The sequence below is a fragment of the Crocuta crocuta genome, unplaced genomic scaffold (genome assembly GCF_008692635.1).
Source record: "Crocuta crocuta isolate KB4526 unplaced genomic scaffold, BGI_CrCroc_1.0 scaffold72, whole genome shotgun sequence".
NCBI lineage: Eukaryota > Metazoa > Chordata > Mammalia > Carnivora > Hyaenidae > Crocuta > Crocuta crocuta.
In genome coordinates this window covers 1,309,696-1,322,863 of record NW_027529427.1, presented here as the reverse complement: position 1 = coordinate 1,322,863, position 13,168 = coordinate 1,309,696, and the positions used below count along the sequence as shown (strand labels likewise).

Here is a 13,168-nt window from a genome sequence, read left to right as displayed (position 1 = left end):
TTCTCCCCAACTCGTGCATGCTCTCTCTGCCTCAAAACTAAACTAAGCTACTAAATAAAATCATTTTTAAAAATGAACCATCACATATGCCTTCCATATTGAAATTTAAGGTCAGCAGGGGCTCCTGGATGGCTCAGTCGGTTGAGCGTCCGACTTCAGCTCAGGTCATGATCTCATGGTTTGTGGGTTCGAGCCCCATGTCGGGCTCTGTGCTGACAGCCAGCTCAGAGCCTGGAGCCTGCTTCAGATTCTGTGTCTCCCTCTCTCTCTCTGACCCTCCCCTGCTCATGCTGTCTCTCTCAGAAATAAATAAAAAACATTAAAAATTTTTTTTAAAAATAAGGTCAGGGTATGGACTTTGAGGGTAGGGACTTGTCTTAGTGACATTTATATTACCTGTACCTAGAACTGTACCTAGCGTATAGTAGGCAATAAGCAGTTGAGGAAAACTGCACAAGTGACTGGCTGAATGAATGAATGAATGTATATATTTAGAGTTTAGAAGTTTTTTCTTTTTTTCTTTTCCTTATTTCTTCTTTCCTTCCTCCATCCCTCTCTCCTTTTCTTTCTTTCCTTCCTTTCTTTTCTTTCTTTTTCTTACTTTCCTTTCTTTTTTTTTCTTTTTTTCCTCTTTTTCTTTCTTCTTTCCTTCCTTCCTTCCTTCCACATTATCTCATTTCTCTCAGTAATTCCACGAGCTGAGTATTATGGCCTCCAACTAAAATACTGAGGTTGAGACATAGAGAAGTTAAGTGACCTGTTCAAATATCTAAACTCTAGTTCGTGTTCCAGAGCTCTGGGACTCAGATTCTGCTCTTCGGTCCTCCAGTCCTCTGTTTAGTCATTTCTACTAAGCTGTGATTACCCTCCCTCTCCTACCTATTCTTCCTAGTGCTCACAATAAGGGGTAGTAGACAGCACAACAATGCCAAACTCTGCCAGGGTGTATAATGAGTGAGGAGGACATTTATGCCCCACCCAAGGCAGCTGTAATCTGTAAATAAAGGGAGGTGTCAGAGAAGGAACTTCTGCTTTAGTGGTAGGTGACCATTTCAGGGAAGCACTAAGATGCTCTGCAAGGAAGAGAGTCACTTGCTTCTGTGATCCTGAAAGACCAGTTAAGAAAACACTAGAGAGTGTCTGTAAATCTAAACCCAAATATTTTTTTGTGTGTGGCTTATCTTTCAGAATTAGGCTGGCATATGGGAGGGGAGAGTATGGGGCTACTCAGGGGAGGCTATTGTCTAAGGCATTGGTATTTTTTTAGCTTGAATTGTGACATAGACATTCACTTCCTTTTCTTAATAACCAGGTTCTTCCTTTTTCTTCAGATCCTCCTTTGTCAACTATGGTGACCTACTTATCTGTCTAGATATTGTTTCAAAGATATTCTGACAATATTATTTTTTTATGTTTATGTATTCACTTTGAGAAAGAGAGAGAATTTGCATGAATGGGGAAGGGGCAGACAGAGACAGAGGCAGAGAATCCCAAGCAGGCTCCATACTGTCAGTGCAGAGCCCGATGCAGGGCTCAATCTCACAAACCATGAGCTGAAATCAAGACTTGGAGGGTGGCTCAGTTGGTTAAGGGTCCGACTTCGGCTCAGGTCATGATCTCACGGTTAGTGAGTTTGAGCCCTGAGTCGGGCTCTGTGCTGACAGCTCAGAGCCTGGAGCCTGCTTCAGATTCTGTGTCTCCCTCTCTGTCTGCCCCTCCCCTGCTCACACTCTCTCTCTCTCTCTCTCTCTCTCAAAAATAAACAAACATAAAAAAAAAAAAGACTTGGACACCCGGCTGAGCCACACAGGTACCCCCTGACAATATTATTATTGATTGTTAACAATAAGTGTAATATATATGATGTTACAGCATGATAAAATCAATTTAATCTCTGCTAAGTATTAAGAAAAAATCCTTCGTCAAAAAAAAAAACTACTTGGTATTGGTAAGCAGACTTAAAAGCATGAAATGATGTTTTTAATGACGTGAGTACCAAATAAGGGGATACAGTCAAAGAAATTTAGGGGTATGGTGTTCAGGGTTCTTTTCACAGGACATTCTTGCTCAATGATTTGTTGGTCAATTAAAATGAATCGTTTGATTTCATTAAAGAGGTGACAAGGAATGAACCTCGTTGACTGATTAGGCAGGGCTTACAGGGCAAGTTGTGCTAGTGAAATTGAAAAGAAACAGTTTGGGACACCTGGGTGGCTCAGTTACTTGAGCGTCCGACTTCGGCTCAGGTCATGATCTCACAGTTTGTGGGTTCGAGTCCCGCGTCGGGCTCTGTGCTGACAGCTCAAAGCCTGGAGCCTGCTTCCCATTCTTTGTGTCCCTCTCTCTCTGCCCCTCTCCTGCTCATGATCTGTCCCTCTCTGTCTCTCAAAAATAAATAAATGTTTAAAAAAAAGAGAGAGAAAAGAAAAGAAACAGATTATAACATTTTAATGGCATTCTGGTTTTCCAGTAAGAGTGAAGAATCTATGTCCCGTCAGTACATTCACTCTGTAGAGAATTGTCTCCAAAATGAAACTATTTAATCCCCTCAAATACTTATCAAATCTCTACTCTAAATAATGTATTGTACCAAGTGTTGAGAGGGTGATGGAAGTGATGTTGGAGGAGAAGACACAGAAATGAAATGGACACAACCTCTGTTTTTAAAATTGGAGATCGCTAATATAGGGAATTGGATATCGTTTTTTGGTTTGTTTGTTTGTTTTAGGAGCTGTTTTGGCTCACAGTGAAATTAAGAGGAGGGTACAGAGATTTCCCATATACTGTTGTCCCCACACATGCACAACAGAGTGGTGCACTTGTTACAGTGAATGTACATTGACACATCACAATCGCCCAAAGTCCATACTTTTACACTAGGATTCATTCTTGGCTTTGTACATTCTATGGATTTGGACAAAGGTATAATGGCATATATCCATCATTTCAGCAGCCTATGGAATAGTTTCATTGCCCTAAACATCCTGTGTGCTCCACCTAGTCGCCCTTCCTCCCTCCCCCACCCCAAGTCCCTGGTGGCCAATGATATTTGTACCATCTCCATAGTCTTGCCTTTTGCAGAATGTCACATTCTGCATAGTTGGAACTGTATAGTTGGAACCATACAGTATGTAGTCTTTTCACATTGCCTTCTTCCACTTAATAATATGCATTAAAGGGACCTCCATGTCTTCTCATGGCTCGATCACTCATTTCTTTTTGGTACTGAATAATATTCCATTGTTTGGATGTACCACAGTTTGTTTATACATTCACCTAGTCAAGGATATCTTGGTGACTTCCAAGTTTGGGCCATCATGAATAAACCTTCTATAAACATCTGTATGTATGTTTTTGTGTGGACATAGATTTTCAGCCCCTTCGAGTAAATACCAAGGAGCAGGATCGCTGGATGGTGTGGTAGATGTATGTTTAGTTTTGTAAGAAGCCACCAGTCTTCCAGAGTGGCTGTACCATCTTGCAATCCCACCGGCAATGCATGAGATTCCTTGTTGTGCCACACCCTCGTCTGCATTTAGTATTGTCAGTGTTCCAGATTTTGGCCAGTCTGATAGGTGGTACTCGTATCTCGTTGTTTTATTTTGCATTTCTCTTATCACATGTGATGTGCAGCATCTTTTCATGTGCTTATTTGCCACCTGTATGCCTTTCTTTTGCTGAGATCTTTTTAATCAGGTTGTCTTTTTATTGTTGAATTTTAACCTGTTCTTTGCATATTTTGGATATTTGTTCTTTATCAGATGTGTCTTTTGCAGATATTTTCTTCCAGCCTGTGGTTTGTCTTCTTAGTCTCTTGAATGTCTCTGGGGCCTCTGGGTGGCTCAGTCAGTTAAGCATCCAGCTCTTGGTTTCAGCTCAGGTCATGATCTCATGGTTGGTTCATGAGTTTGAGCCCCGCGTCAGGCTCTGCACTGAGAGTATGGAGTGTGCTTGGGATTCTCTGTCTCCCTCTCTCTCTGCCCTTCACCTACTCACACTCTCCCTCTCAAAACTATTTAAATAAACATTTTTTTAAAAAGTGCCTTTTGCAGGAGCGCCTGTGTGGCTCAGTCAGTGAAGTGTCAGACTTTGGCTGGGGTCAGATCTCATGGTTTGTGGGATAGAGCCCCACATCAGGCTCTGTGCTCATAGCTGAGAGCCTGGAGCCTGCTTCAGATTCTGTGTCTCCCTCTCTCTCTACCCCTTCCCCGCTCATGCTCTGTCTCTCTCTGTCTCAAAAAATAAATAAACTATAAAAAAATGTGTTTTAAAAAAGTGCCTGTTGCAGAGCACAGAAGCTTCAATTTAATCAAGTCCAACTTACCAAATACTGTTTCCATGAATTGTGCCTTTGGTGTTATGTCTGAAAAGTCATTGCCATAGTCAAGGTCACTAGGTTTTTCTCCTATGTTATCTTCTATGAGTTTATTACGTTTGTGTTTTACATTTAGATTTGTGTTCCATTTTGAGTTAATATTGTGAAAAGTGTAAGATCTGCCTGTTACTAGATTCTTTCTTTTCTTTCTTTTTTTTCTTTTTGTTTTTTTGGGGTTGTTTTTTTGTTTGTTTGTTTGTTTGTTTTGTTTTGGCATGTGGATGTACTATTGTTCCAGCACCATGTGTCAAGAAGGAGACTATCTCTGCTCCACTGTGTCGCCTTTGTTTCTTTGTAAAAATTCAGTCAGCTGTATTCATGTGGGTCTTTCTGGGCTCTCTGTTCTGTTCCATTGATCTGTTTGTCTATTGTTTTCACCAATACCACAAAGTCTTGATTACTGAGGCTTTTTAGTTAAGTCTGGAAGTCAAGTAGGTCATATTAGTTGTACAACTTTGCTCTTCAGTGTTGTTTTGGGTTTTCTGGGTCTTAGGCCACTTCGTATAAAATTTAGAATCATGGGGTGCCTGGGCAGCTCCGCTGACTCAATATTGTCAAGATATCAGGTCTTCCCAACTTGAATGATGGATCCAATGCAATCCCATGCCGTGTCCCAGCAAGTTATTTTATAGACATCAAAAAACTGATTCTAAAGTTTTTGGTTTTGTTTCAAGTTTGTTTGTTTGTTTATTTATTTAGAGAGTGAAAGAGAAAGAGTGGGAAAGGGGCAGAAAGAGCGGGAGAGAGAATCCCAAGCAGACTCTGAGCTGTCAGTGCAGAGCTAATGTGGGGCTCCACCTCATGAACCTGTGAGATCATGACCTGAGCCGAAGTCAAGAGTCAAATGCTTCACCAACTGAGTACCCAGGCATCTCAGGATTTTATTCTTTATTTTAAGTTTTTTTTAAGGTTTTAGTTTTATTTTTTTAAAAAAAAGGTTTTAGTTTTATTTTTGAGAGAGAGACCAAATACAAGTTGGGGAGGGACAGAGAGAGACACACACACATACAGAATCCAAAGCAGGCTCCAGACTCTGAGCTGTCAGCACAGAGCCCGATGCAGGGCTCAAACTCATGAATTACAACATAATGACCTGAGCCGAAGTTGAATGCCTGACTGACTCAGCCACCCAGGCACCCTGGTATTTTATTCTTTTTAGACAAATCTGTCATGTTCAAACAGAATTTTAGGGCTTCCTTTCTAATCTATATGCCTTTTATTTTATTTTCTTGTCTTATTACATTAGTTAGTATTTCTAGCTAATGTTGAAAAGGAGCAGTGAGAGGGAACATTTCTACTTTGTTCCTGATGTCAGTGGGAAAACTTCGGGTTTTTCAACATTTCAGTGTGTTGTTAGTTGTGGGTTTTTGGTAGACATTCTTTATCAAGTTAATGAAGTTCTTCTATATTCCTAATTTACTGAGAGTTTTTAAATCATGAAAAACTGTCGGATTTTGTCAGATGATTTTTCTGTATTTATTGACATGACCATGTGAGTGTTCTTTTCTAACCTGTTGATATGATGGATTACATTAATTGATTTTCAAATATTAACAGCCCTTGCATATCTGTAATAAATCCTAATTGGTCATGATGGATAAAAATTCTTTTTATTCATTGTTGTATTAAATTTACTAATATGTTCTTAAGGACTTTTGTATCTGTGTTTATGAGAGATGTTGGTCTATAGTTGTCTTTTCTTATAATGTCTTTGTCTGGTTTTGGCAGAAAGGTAATGAGGTACTTCTAGAATAAGTTACAAGGGATTTAGTCATCTTAATGGTAGATAATATCAAATTTTAACCATCAAATGACTATTTTTGTTTGACAAATACAGACCACTATTCTTTTGTTTGTTAACGTATTCTTTTTTAGGGACCACCAGGGTATAAATATGATTAAAACTATGTTCAGGGACACCTAGCTGACTCTGTTAGTGGAACATGTGACTTTTGATCTTGGGGCTGTGAATTCAAGCCCTACTTTGGGTGTAGAGGTTACCTGTTTTTTTGTTTTTTTGTTTTTTACATTTATCTATTCATTTGAGAGAGAGAGACAGCACTCGTATACACTAGCAAGGAAAGGGCAGAGAGAGACAAATGGGGGAGGGGTAGAGAAACCTAAGCAGAGTGTAGGGCATGATGCAAGGCTCAGTGTCATGACTGTGAGATCATGATCTGAGCCGAAATCAAGAGTCCAACGCTTAACCAACTGAGCCACCAGGTGCCTCAAAAATAAAATCTTAAAACAAACAAACAAAAAGAAAATGTTCAGTTCTATTTGGATCCTTAGAAATTACTCTGATCGGGGCGCCTGGGTGGCTTAGTCGGTTAAGCGTCTGACTTTCGCTTAGGTCATGATCTCACGGTTCGTGGGTTCGAGCCCTGCGTCGGGCTCTGTGCTGACTGCCAGCTCAGAACCTGGAGCCTGTTTCAGTCTGTGACTCCCTCTCTCTCTGAACCTCCCCTGCTCACGCTGTCTCTCTCTCTCCTAGAAATAAATAAAGCATTAAAAAAAAATTAAAAAAAAGAAATTACTCTGATCAGCATTCATTTATTCAGTTCTCTCAGCAAACATTTATTTATCACTTACAATGTATCAGATATTCAGAATATTGAGCCAAATAAGGTGTAGTCACAGTTTTCAGGAAGCTCACTATTTGGGGCAATAAATTTGTAAACCAATAATAGCAAAACGTTTTTTAAGTAATATACACAATAATATGGGATGGTAATAGATTTGTCTATGCTAAATACATTTAGAAAGTATCCACTTTGAAACTGGCAACAGACCTAAACATAAAATTAGGTGTTGTAACAGATAAGATACTGACCAAAATCACACATTTCAAGACACCTATTTAGAATAGGAGTATAGCCTATAGCATTAAAGAGTATGGCTAACAGGTCCTCAAAAGTATGTGCTTGCAAATTAAGTGTTAATAGCCTAGACTGTTTCTAGAGGTGTCTTTTGTTTTGTTTTGTTTTGTTTTGTTTTGCTTTGTTTTGTTTTAATGTCAAACAGAGGGTTTGGCTGACAGGTAAGACAGAGCTTCAGAGATGGGTAGTGTCAGTGAAACAGACACAAGACTGATTGTACATTTCTTTAATTGGCCTTATGCTTTACCAATAAAAAATGAAGTTTCAGGAATGCTAGTATACTTGCGAACTTTGAATACATTAAGGAATGATTCTTGAGGGGCACATGTCAGTTAAGCGTCCGACTTCGGCTCAGGTAACGATCTCACGGTTTGTGGGTTCGAGCCCCACGTCTGGCTCTGTGCTGACAGCCAGCTCAGAGCCTGGAGCCTGTTTCAGACTCTGTGTCTCCCTCCCTCTCTGACTCTCCCCTGCTCACATTCACTCTCTCCCTCTCTCTCTCAGAAATAAATAAAACATTTTTAAAAAAAGGAATGATTCTTGGGAAAGAAAGGAAACTGAATTACCTTAATCAAGTTAATCAAGCCACATCATGTATATCCCTAAAAGAAATTTAGAAATTCTCTCCTAGAAATAAATAAAACATTAAAAAAAATAAGATCTTTTTAAAAAATCTTTTTAAAAATTTACTAATCAGGCTATGCCTTATTTAGATACTCAACAACCCTAACGATGTACTTTGGACACGTTTTATGCAGCTAATTTAAAAAACTTTTTTTTGTTCACCTATTTGTTACGCACTGTGGCTGTAAAGGTAGATAAAATATAATCTGAGCCCTCAGAGCGCTCCCAAGTTAGACAGGTAAGCAAATATGTAGATGAATAATTGCGACGGGATGTTAGTAAGTACTACAATACAGAAATGTTTGAGCTAGACTGTGGCCCAGAGGAAGCCTTATCTTCCTTGATTTGTCTGTGACTGTCTCACAAAGGGGAAAGAGATACCGGTTATTGTATGCATGACCTTGAGTTAGCCGGTTGGAAAGGATATTCAGGATGAAAGAGGACAAAAGAATGAGTCTCCAGTAGCATATATTATGGGCTGAACTGTGTTCCCCCAAAATTCATATAAGAGTCCTAACCCCCAGTACCTCAGAATATGATGTATGAGTCTTTTAAAGAAGTGATGAAGTTAAAATGAGGCCTTTAGGGTCAGCCCTAATCTAATCCCACTGATGTGCTTATAAATAAGAACAGGAAATGTAGACATTTAAGAGCCACCAGGGATGTATACACACAGAGAAAAAAGCCATCTACAAATCAAGGAGAGAGCCCATAGGAAGAAAGCAACCTGCCAATCCCTCGATCTTCGACATCCAGCCTCCAGAATTATAAAAATAAATTTCTCTTGTTCAAGCCATCCAGTCTGTGGTGAACTGCTCTGGCAGCCTTTGATGTGTGTATTTTCACACCACCAAGCAATGCCTCAGTTCTCAGCTGAAGATAATTGAATGCCCTTCCCAATTCAACTTAGTTCTGATACTGTCTACCCTGAGATAGCGGCAGATGTCACAGATGAAAGGCTCAGCCCCAAAAGACTGCCTCTGTCTCCCTCCACGTCAGACAGCAATGGCAAGCCCAGGTAGATTCAAGGTTCCAACCACCCCTCCTTGGATCTGATTAATTTGCTAGAGCAGCTCACAGAACTCAAAGAAATATTCACTCACATTTACCCATTTATTATAAAGGATGTATGTAGTAAAGGATAGAGATGAACAGGTCATTGGGCCTGTTCAAACACTGACTGTTGGTTCAGTTTGGCTTGGGCGAAGAGATCTACTTAAAATGTGCCTAGTGTGACTGAGGAGTTTAAGTGTAATTTCATCCCATTTTAAAAAATTTGTTAATGTTTTTTATTTATTTCTGAGAGAGGGAGACAACATGAACAGGGAAGGGTCAGAGAAAGAGGGAGACAAAGAATCCGAAACAGGCTCCAGGCTCTGAGCTGTCAGAACAGAGCCCGTTGCGGGGCTCGAACCCACAAACCATGAAATCACGACCTGAGCCGAAGTCAGACGCTTAACCGACCAAGTCACCCAGGCGCCCCTAATTTCATCCTATTTTAATTCATTTAAGTTTGTATTTAAAAACTGAAGAAGTGTTGGGGCACCTGGCTGGCTCAGTCAGTAAAGCATGCAACTCTTGATCTTGGGGTTTTGGTTACAAGTCCTATGTTGGGCATAGATATTACATTAAGAAAGGAAGAAAGGAAGAAGGGAAGGAAGGAAGGAAGGAAGAAAAGAAGGAAGGAAGAAACAAAGGAAGGAAGGAAGATGACAGAAGCAATTTTTTAAAAAATTGAAGCAGTGTAAAAAAATTAGAAGTACTATAAAATGTTTTTCTCAAACACAACTTCATCATTTCACCTCAGTTGTTGAAAATTTAGTGTCCCAATTAAGATGTGCTGTAAGTGCAAAATACAGATTGGATTTTAAAGATCTAGTACCAAAAAAAAAAAAAAAAGATCTAGTAACAAAAAAAGAGTCAAATATCTCATTAATCACTTTTCTATTAATTACAGGTTGAAATGATAATATTTGGTATATGTATATATTAGGTTAAATAAAATATTATATTGAAATTAACTTATTTCTTCTTGCTCTTTTTAAACGTGACTACTGGAAAATTTTAAATTTCATATGTGGCTCACGTTATGTTTCTACTGGACAGCACTGATCTAGACTTCATTCAATAACCATTGAAGATATTTGAGTAGGAGAATGATCCGATTAAGGTTTCGATTTAGTGTAATTCCTCTAGCTCTGGTGTGAGATGGGTTGATATTCGAAGGAAATCCGAGGAAGGGGCAGTGATAAGGGTCTGAGAGCTGGGATTAGGTGCTTCAAGATCAACTGGAATGATGGATGGTTGAAACCCAGTTTAGACAAGAAAATCAACATTTCTCAAATTTTTTCTCTTTACCCTGTATTTTCTTTGGTGTTTTCAGATTCAGAATCAACTCTGAGAACACTTCACCTGGTAGAAGATTAGAAAATAACAGGCTGCAGCAAAAGTTGTTCTTTCTGAGGAAAATTATAAACGCAAAGCACAGAGTAGAATTAACTCTGGCAGTCTTTAGTCTTTAGCTTTTTTGTGAGCTTTGAAATGCCATTTATACTGTCCTGTGAAAGAAGCAGGTTTTTTTCTCTGTCTTTAACTCTATGTATTTAAAGTCTCATCGTGATTTCAGGATTTTTTTGGTTTGTTTGTTTTCCAGCTCAGTTATCACAGTAGCAAACAGCCTCTGGCCGACTAGCAAGAGGCTGGGATTGAGATTTACCGTCTGCAGGTAACTGTGTTTGGAATTAAGAAATTTCAGGCCATTATTTCATTTATTACTTTCTTCTTAGCAGACCTCCATTAAACAATGAGGTGGGAATTTTATAACATTTCTCCCCAGTCTGTCCCATTTTCAGATGTATCCACCACACTTCCTCTTTTGTTTTCAGGAAAGATGGAGGAACTTCCCACAGCAATCCAGTGATGCAGGATACATGTTTTAGGGCAGTTACCCTGCTGGCCTTCCCTAGCGTAATCCCCAAATCAGTCACCAGAGCTGTAACTCCTGACTAACTCGCGTTGGGAATCTAGTGGGACCCACTCTCAAAGTGCCTTGAAGACACCAATCAACCAACCCATCTCCCCCCAAAACATACCAAAATGCAGATGTATTGAGCAACTGTTATCTATCGCCCAGGGTGAGGATTGCCTAACTTGGTTGTCTGTTACTCTGGGGATAAGCCCAGCGCTGACTGCTTTCTGGTCAGGAGTTTGTTAGGTCCCTCTTCCTCAAAAAGAGTTTGCCTCAATATGTCTGCACGCTTTTACATTTTTGAGATTCAGTTTAATTCCAGGTGTAACCTTTAAGAAAAAAAGTACACGTACTGCCAGAAGTAGAATGCGCTCTGTCCCTAGTCTTAACTTTTTTTAAGGCAATTTTCTCAGCCTGAGTGACCCAGACAAAATAGGTTTCTCCTCTCTCTCCCTCTTATCCACCCTCTTTTTTCACTAAGAAGAAAATATTCTACAGAATTAATTCCAAAACTTAACCTGCAGTCTTATCTTTCTTCATAGCTGTTTTGCACACCTTAATTTGGGACGTGTAATCCTGCGCCTTCACAATTACATTTGCTGTTTCATTAACCGTTGGAATTACTGAGGCAAAACCTGTGATCTGGAATCACACTGGAGCCCGCCCTGAATAAACGAAGGGGGGGGGGGTACACACCTGCTTTTCACTTTTGCTCGCGTCATTTGCCCTGGCAAAACATTCAAGAAGAATTATACCAGGGGTGCCTGGGGGGCTCAGTCGGTTGAGCGTCCGACTTCGGCTCAGGTCATGATCACACGGTTTGTAGGTTCGAGCCCCACGTCGGGCTCTGTGCTGACAGCTCAGAGTCTGGAGCCTGTTTCAGATTCTGTGTCTCCCTCTCTCTCTGCCCCTCACCACTTGTGCTCTGTCTCTCTCTGTCTCCAAAAAAAAAGAATAATTATACTAAGCCTAGGGAGAAGAGGAAAGAAAAGATAAAGTAATTTAGAGCCAAGACAAATAATAAATAAAAGCAAAGATAAGAAATAAGATAAATGGAAATGCAACCTGGTGCAGCCACTCTGGAAAACAGTGTGAAGGTTCCTCAAAAAATTAAAAATAGAACTACCCTACGACCCAGCAATTGCACTACTAGGGATTTATCCAAGGGATACAGGTGTGCTGTTTCAAAGGGGCACATGCACCCCAGTGTTATAGCAGCGCTATCAGCAATACCAAAGTATGGAAAGAGCCCACATGTCCTTCGATGGGTGAATGGATAAAGAAGATGTGGTTTATATCTAGAGTGGAGTATTACTCGGCAATCAAAAAGAATGAAATCTTGCCATTTGCAACTGTGTGGATGGAACTAGAGGGTATTATGCTAAGCAAAATTAGTCAGAGAAAAGCAAATAGTATATGACTTCACCCATATGAGGTCTTTAATATACAAAAGAGATGAACATTAGGGAAGGGAAGCAAAAATAATGTAAAAACAGGGAGGGAGACAAAACAAGAGACTCTTCAATATGGAGAACAAACAGAAGGGTTGTGGGGGGAGGGGTGGCCTAAATGGGGAAGGGGCATTAAGGAATCTACTCCTGAAAATACTGTTGCACTATGTGCTCCCTAACCTGGATGTAAATTAAAAAATAATTTTTTTAAAAAAAGCAACAATGTGATTTTTCAAAACCAAAAAAAAAAAAAGTAATGAGATAAAAATGCAGAAGGAGGTAAACCATAAGAAACTCTTAAATACAGAGAACAAACTGAGGGTTGCCAGAGGGGAGGTGGGTGGCAAGATGGACTAAATGGGTGATGGGTATTAAGAAGGGCATTTGTTGGGATGAGCACTGGGTTCTACTCCTGAAACCAATACTACACTATATGTTAACTAACTTAAATTTAAATGAAAAGAAAGAACATAAAAAAGACCAGAGGAAAACAGCCTATCACGGGCTTCTGACCATAAGTTGAAAGGTCCAGCCATGAGCCTCACATAGGTATTGACTGTTTACATGTGGCTCATGATTTAAAATTGGAGAAATTTAAAAAATTTTCCCATCAAACACAATTTTGTTGATCGATGCCGTATTACTTTTAACTGTAGAACATGTAGAGGCTAAAATGGAGATGTATTATAAATGTGAAATATACACTGAATTTCAAAGACTTATTAGGGAGGAAAAAGTAAACTACCTTAGTAATAATTGTTAGATTGATGTCATACAGAAATGATAATATTTTGGCTATAGTGGGTCAAATGAAATAATTATTTAAATTATTCATCTGTCTTGTTTCTTTAAAAATTTTTAATGTGGCTCC

General features: G+C 39.5%; 1 long non-coding RNA gene across 1 annotated transcript in view; it reads left to right on the top strand.

Moving 5' to 3' along the window:
- Positions 1 to 10,595, top strand: part of LOC144227451 (uncharacterized) — a 69,320-nt gene extending 58,725 nt beyond the window's left edge. Inside the window, exon 3 of the long non-coding RNA XR_013333931.1 lies at positions 10,532 to 10,595. This is a non-coding gene — a long non-coding RNA (uncharacterized LOC144227451). The remainder of the gene's footprint in view (positions 1 to 10,531) is intronic.
- The last annotated feature ends 2,573 nt before the right edge of the window (positions 10,596 to 13,168 follow it).